This window comes from Suricata suricatta, chromosome 4 (assembly GCF_006229205.1).
Source record: "Suricata suricatta isolate VVHF042 chromosome 4, meerkat_22Aug2017_6uvM2_HiC, whole genome shotgun sequence".
NCBI lineage: Eukaryota > Metazoa > Chordata > Mammalia > Carnivora > Herpestidae > Suricata > Suricata suricatta.
In genome coordinates this window covers 12,423,482-12,430,977 of record NC_043703.1, presented here as the reverse complement: position 1 = coordinate 12,430,977, position 7,496 = coordinate 12,423,482, and positions in this window count along the sequence as shown.

The window sequence follows — 7,496 nt, the reverse complement described above, 5'->3', positions numbered from 1 at the left end:
CGGCACTTGCGCCACGTTGGGCTGGGGATCTTCCCTCCCCTGCCCGTCCGGGCTGGCCCGTCCTCGGATCTCCCCCGTTCGCCCCCACTCACTCACGTATCTTTGAGGTTCTATTCCCTCTGGAGTTCGTATTTTCTCCTTCCGCTCTCTCAGTTGAACGTAATATCCTTCTCAGTTCGAAAAACGGTGCGGAGGGAGTTTACCGAGCTCCCTTCCTCTCCGCCATCTTGGCTCCACCCTCACTCTGTTTAGTTCTATGAGTTTTGACAAATATGTATAGTTCTTGAACTACCAATCATCCACATAAATTTCCCAGCGTTCCTCTGTTGTCAATATCCTCCCCATCCCTAGTTCCTAAAAAAAAAAAAACCACCGATCTGTTCTCTGTTCCTATAGTTTCCTTTTTCTAGAACATCCTGTTAATGTATTCACACAGTATATATCCTCTTGAGTCGGGCTATTTTCACTTAGCTTAACACATTTGAAAAACTTGATCAACTCTTCTTAATCGTAGATATTTTCTGACCCTCATTAAGTGATGTTCTACAAACCCCATCTCCCACCTCATTGTCTCCCTATTTGAGAGTACCTGGCGGGATACCTTCCAAAATTAGCATGTTCTCCCTCGGACATCGTGAGTCACAAGACACATTGCGGTTTGCACACTGACAGCTGTGCAAATACCAATGTGAAAAGTGTTTACAAGCTGAAGTCCAAGTAGCTTTTGGGAAATAAAACCTGAAGTGTGAGAATGGCATGTCCATTTTGCTGATCTTTCTATTTGTGAACCCCTCCATTTTTTCTATTTTGAATAGTTTTATTTGTACTTATTTTCAATTTTAACTAAAATGCACGAACAGAATTTTCACTGTTGAATAGTATATAAAGCTTGTGATGAAAAGCAGTAGTTTCCCAACCTGCCCTACCCCCGCCAACTTCTCCCTCTCCAGAGATTACTACTGGTCCACTAATGAAAAGTTATTTCTTCTAATTGATTTTTTCTCCATCTCTTTACATAGCACATTTATACTGATCTTTCTTGATTTTTCCACATTAGGCAGTACCTACTGACTTCCTGCTATGGAATATGATGATTGAGCTGTTTCTTATACCCTGTGCCCCCATCCATTTCATACGGCAATATTATAATTTTGGCTAGAACAGTATTTAGTGTTCTGTTCTTGGGGCCCCGCAAATGCCACTGACAGGTGAGCTATGCAATGTGCTCTGTGTTTTCTTTTTTCCTATACAACTTTTTGTTTTCTTGAAGATGATAATGGTTGTTTTTTAATAATCTAGGTTTTCTATATTCTCACCACTGATTTACCTTCAAACTCCCCAGTTTATGTATATCACCTTTCAACATTTTCTTTTTTTAATAATTTTTTATTTTTTTAAGTTTATTTATTTATTTTGAGAGACGGGGAGAGGCAGAGAGACAGAGGGAGAGAGAATCGCAAGCAGGCTCTGCACAGAGCCTGATGTGGGGCTTGAATTCACAAACTGTAAGATCATGACCTGAGCCAAAATCAAGAGTTGGATGCTCAACCAACTGAGCCACCCAAGCACCCCATTACTTTTTATTTTTATTAAACTTTATTTTATTTATTCTTCATGCCCAGCCATGGAGCCCAATTGTGGGGCTGGAACTCAGGACCTTGAGATCAAGACCTAAGCCAAGGTCAAGCGTTCGACACGTAATAGACTGAGCCACCCAGGCGTCTCACCCCTTAACATTTGCATACATATTAGGTTTCTTCTTATCAAAAAGAAAAATCTCACCATTGACCTATTTGTCTGTTTTTATGCCAGTTCCATACTTTCTTGATGATTTCAGCTTTGTAATCAGCTTGAAGTCCAGAATTGTGTTGCCTCCAATTTTGGTTTTCTTCTTTAACATTACATTGGCTATTTGGGGTCTTTTTCTCATTCCATGTAAATTTTAGAATTGTTTGTTCTAGCTCTGTGAAGAATGCTGGTATTATTTTAATAGGGATTGCATTTAATATGTAAATTTCCTTAGGTAGTATCAACATTTGAACAATATATATTCTTCCAATCCATGAGCATGGAATATTTTCTCATTTCTTTGTGTCTTATTCAATTTCTTTCATAAGCTTTCTGTAGTTTTCAGCATATAGATCTTTTACCTCTTTGGATAAGTCTATTCCTAGATACTTTATGGTTTTTAGTAACCCAGGCATGGATCCACAAATGTATGGCCAACTAATCTTTGACAAAGCAGGAAAGAACATCCCGTGGAAAAAAGACAGTCCCTTTAGCAAATGGTGTTGGGAAAACTGAACAGCAATATGCAGAAGAATGAACTTGGACTACTTTCTCACACAATACACAAAAATAAATTCAAAATGGATGAAACACCTAAAACATCAAAATCCTAGAGAAGAAAACAGGCACCAACCTCTTTGACCTCGGCCATAGCAACCTCTTACTTGACACATCTCCAGAGGGAGGGGAAACAAAAGCAAAAATGAACTATTGGGACCTCATCATGATATAAAAAACTTATGTACAGCAAAGGAAACAACCAACAAAACTAAAAGGCAACTGATGGAATGGGAGAAGATATTTGCAAATGACATATCAGATAAAGGGTTAGTATTCAAAATCTACAAAGAACTTATCAAACTCAACATGCAAAAAAACAAAAAACAAAAAACAAATAATCTAGTGAAGAAATGGGTTAATGACATGAACAGGCACTTTTCCAAAGAAAACATCCAGATGGCTAACTCACACATGAAAAACTGCTCAACCCACTCATCATCAGGGAGATACAAATCAAACCCACAATGAGATACCACCTCACACCTGTCAGAATGGCTAAAATTAACAACTCAGGAAATGACAGATGATGAGGATGCAGAGAAAGGGGAACCTCTTTGCACTGCTGGTGGGAATGCAAACTGGTGTATCCACTCTGGAAAATAGTATGGAGATTTCTGAAAAAATTAAAAATAGAACAGCCCTATGATGCAGCAATTGTACTACTAGGTATTTATCCAAAGTATATAAAAATGTTGATTCGAAGGGACACATAAATCCCAATATTTGTAACAGCATTATCAACAGTAGCCAAATTATGGAAATTATGGAAAGAGCTCAAATGCCCATTGACTGGAAAATGGACAAAGAAGATATGATATATGATATATAAAATGGAATATTACTCAGCCATCAAAAGAATAAAATCTTGCCATTTGCAACAATGTGGAAGAAACTAGAGTGTATTATGCTAAGCAAAATAAGTCAGTCAGAGTAACAGAAATTTCATATGATTTCACTCACATGGAATTTTAGAAACAAAACAGATTGACATGGGGAAGAGAAGAAAAAATTAGATTAAAAAAGAGGCAAACCATAAGAGACTCTTAAATACAGAGAGCAAAATGAAGGTTGCTGAAGGGGTGTTGGGTGGGGGGATGGGCTAAATGGATGACGAGTGTTTAGGAGGACACTTTTTGGGTTGAGCACTGTGTGTTATGTGTAAGTGATGAATCACTAAATTCTACTCCTGAAACCATTATTACACTATATGTTAATTCATCTGGATTTAAATGAAATTAAATAGTAAACAAATAAATAAATAAAAATGAAGAAGTCTCACCATGATCCTTCTTCTAACACGCTCCCAAGAAGACGGGCCCACCTCTGGGCCAGCTACACAGCCGCCTCTCCAGGACCTCTTGTCACCGTCCTCCTGAGGAGTCTCTTATTTTCTCTTGGTTAAAACCCTCATGTTTTAAACTTTTTGCTTAACTATTATTTTAGTGGGATAATGTTTCCATAGCTTCCTGAATAAGGTACATGAAGGTAAATTATTTTAAGGCCTAAAAATTCTTGATTCTGTCCTCCTACTAGCTTGGTAATTGGGCTAGAACAAGTTTCATTTTTTCTTTTATAGTTTATTGTCAAGTTGGTTTCCATATAACACCCAGTGCTCATCCCAACAAGTGGCCCCCTCCATGCCCATCACCTTCCTTCCCTTCTCTCCCACCTCCTTTAGCCCTCAGTTTGTTCTCAGTATTCAGGAGTCTCTCATGGGTTGCCTCCCTCCCTCTCCCCAACTATTTTTCCCCTTCTCCTCCCCCATAGTCCTCTGTGAGGTTTCTCCTATAGAATGAGTTTCTAAGTAGGATGTCCTCTTCTTTTTGGAGGCAACCACCTTTTTATTTATATAAAATTATATAAAAATATATATAAAGTGCTTTATCTTTTCTTTTAATGTTTGTTTAGTTCTGAGAGAGAGACAAAGTGTGAGCAGGAGAGCGGCAGAAAGAGAGGGAGACACAGAATCCAAAGCAGGCTCCAGGCTCCAGGCTCCGAACCATCAGTGCAGAGCGCCATGCAGGACTCAAACTCATGAACTGCAAGGTCATGATCTGAGCCCAAGTCTGACACTTAACCAACTGAGCCACCCAGGCGCCCCTCCCTTAGAGTTCTGATGGCATTTTATTGTCTCAAAGTTCCAAAGCCGCCATTCAGAAGGTCTGCTCTTCTGACATCTTAATGCCAGAACCCTGCACTTCACCGTGAAGAGGCGCACGTACACACACACACACACACACACACACACACACACACAAACACACACACATACAGCATTGAACACTTCTGGAAGGACAGAAAGTATAGGTGTATGTTATCAGTTGTTGCCTTTAGGGAGGGAAGGTCATTCGGGGTAGATAGGTGAAAAAAAAATAATAATAATGTTTATTTATTTATTTTGAGAGAGAGAGAGAGAGAGAGAGAGAGAGATCACAAGTGGGAGAAGGGCAGAGAGCAAGGGAGAGAGAAAGAATCCTGAGTAGGCTCCATGCTGTCAGCACAGAGCCTGATGCAGGGCCTCGAACTCACGAACTGTGAGATCATGACCTGAGCTGAAATCAAGAGTTGGATGCTTAACCAACTGAGCCATTCAGGTGTCCCACAAAATAGTTATTGAACACCGTTTGCACTATGGGTGTTTATCATATGTTTTTTTTTCAAATAAAAATGTTAGCACATTTAAAAAAGTCAGGTGGCCGAGTTTAATTAGACTTATTGTGGTGACCATTTCACAGTATTTACCAAATATCAAATTATGTAATATACCTAAACTAATATAATGTATATCAATTTTACCTCAATAAGAATAAAATAAAATAAAAAGTCACGTGGCATGAAAGATGACAAAACAGGACCAGTAGAATATAATATCCCTGACTCTACTGGGTGGAATATTTTTCTTTTCTTGTCCCTCACTTTTTTTAATTTATTTTTTAAGTAAGCTCTATGTCCAACATGGGACTCAAACTCATAACCTAGAGATCAAGAGTCAAATGCCCTACTGACTGAACCAGCCAGGCGCCCCTCGCTCTTACTTTTTAACTCAGAGCCCTAGTCAGCCTGCCACTGGCCTTAAATCCCTAGCAAAATCAAGAATTCTTGTGAAAGTCCCTTATGATCTTTAGCTATGTCTAATGACGCCTTTTTAAAATTACAGAATTGTAATACTTTTTGTAATATTTGTATCATAAATAATATAATTCTCCCCAGTAGCAATTAGAATTAGTTCCATAAACTGGTTACTAACCCTCGCTCACCACTGTAGAGCAAGATATGTTAATACCTACTTGTACGTGGCATATCACAAAAGCAGTGTACAAGTTGCTATTTTGTCTGTGATGTGACCCAGTGGAAACCTAAATGTGATTGACAGCCTTCTCATTTCCGGGCTGTGGCGGATCATAGATGAGTTGGTCCTGCCACCAGGGTCCCAGAGGAGAAATGCATTAGTGGCTTCTATACCCCCTAGAGAACATTCACATTTATCAGTGAATGCGCCGCCTGTGTTACATGACAACTTGGACAGTGGAAAATTGTTTCACATTGACCACTAAACCAAAAAGGTTCCTGGGGATTATGGAATCAGATTCTAGTAAGGGATCTCAAGACGCCTGCTGGTATAGTTCTTCCTGAGTATAACTGGTCACCAGAATCATCTGGGGGTCTTCTGTTGTTCTTAATACGATTGCTGGGTCCTCCCTAAAAATTCAGTGACTCTGGGTTGGGACCCCAAAATTTTCAACCTATCACCATTGATTTCTGCGGCTCAGCCAAGTTTATATGTCACTGATTTGATTTACCCTAATCTATTTTCCTACATAGTTTTGACTCATCTAATTGTGCTTTTGCGAATTAGCCAATAAATGATGAAATGCCCTGTAACACATTTAAAGATTCATCAGGCTGCATTTATATGGACTGTGTGAGTTATAATGCATAAAACAATAACTCACATGTGTTCAACTTTTTATAGGTAATAAATGGCATTTGCAGGTATTATAATGGAGGTAATGACGTGTAGTGGTCAAGAATAGAGTCCAGGGTCAGACTTAGCTTAGCTTCCGAAGGAGGTCAGGATCTTCATCCCAAAAGATGCCACTTTGGTATAAGGGTTCTTTTGAGCTGAAGGCAATTGAGAATCAACAGAGGCAGGAAGTATTTTCGGCCTTCCTTTATCTGCCTAAAAGCAGGGCATAAATTTCCCCTTGTAAACATGTCTCCACTTCCTCCATACTAGACAAAAAACAACTCTTTAATGATTGAGGTATAACTAACAGATAATGTTACAGGAGTGTCAATCATACGTATATTGATTGAACAAGTCTGTGTTACGCAGTGCTCCCCACGATAAATTTAGTCACTAAACAACGTTATTACGATATTATTGACTACATTCCCTAGGCTGTACTTCTCATCTTGGTGACTTATTACCTTACAGCTGGACGTTTGTACCTCTTAACCCTCTTTATCTATTTTACCTATCTTCCTGCCCACCTCCCCTTTGGCAACCACCAGGTTGTTTCTGTACTTACGAGTCCACTTTTTGTTTGTCTGCTTTATTTTTTATACTCTACATGTAAGTGAAATCATATGGTATTTGTCTTTCTCTGCCTTATTTCACTTTGCATGATACCCTCTAGGTCTATCTATATTGTTGCAAATGGCAAGATCTCATTCTTCTTTATGGCTGAGTAATATCTTTGTATATCACATCTTTCTGTCTATCAATAAATTAATCAGTCAATCAGTTTATCTATCTATCTATCTCTTTATCCATTCATCTATCAATGGACACTTGGGCTGCTTCCATATCTTGACTATTAGAAATAACGCTGCTATAAATATGGGGGCACATATATCTTTATGATTTAGTGTTTTCATTTTCTTGCTGTAAATATCTAGTAGTGGAATTACTGGATCATATGCTAATTCTATTTTTAAATAGAATTGTTTTCTATTTAAATAGTTTAAATAGAACTGTTTTTCCCAGTGGCCGGACCCGTTTACATTCCCACCAACAGTGCATGAGGGTTCCTTTTTCTCCACATCTTCACCAGCACTTGTTGTTTCTTGTGTTTTTTATTTCAGTCATTCTAACAGGTGTGAGGTGATATCTCATTGTGGTTTTGATCTGCATTATCCCCGAT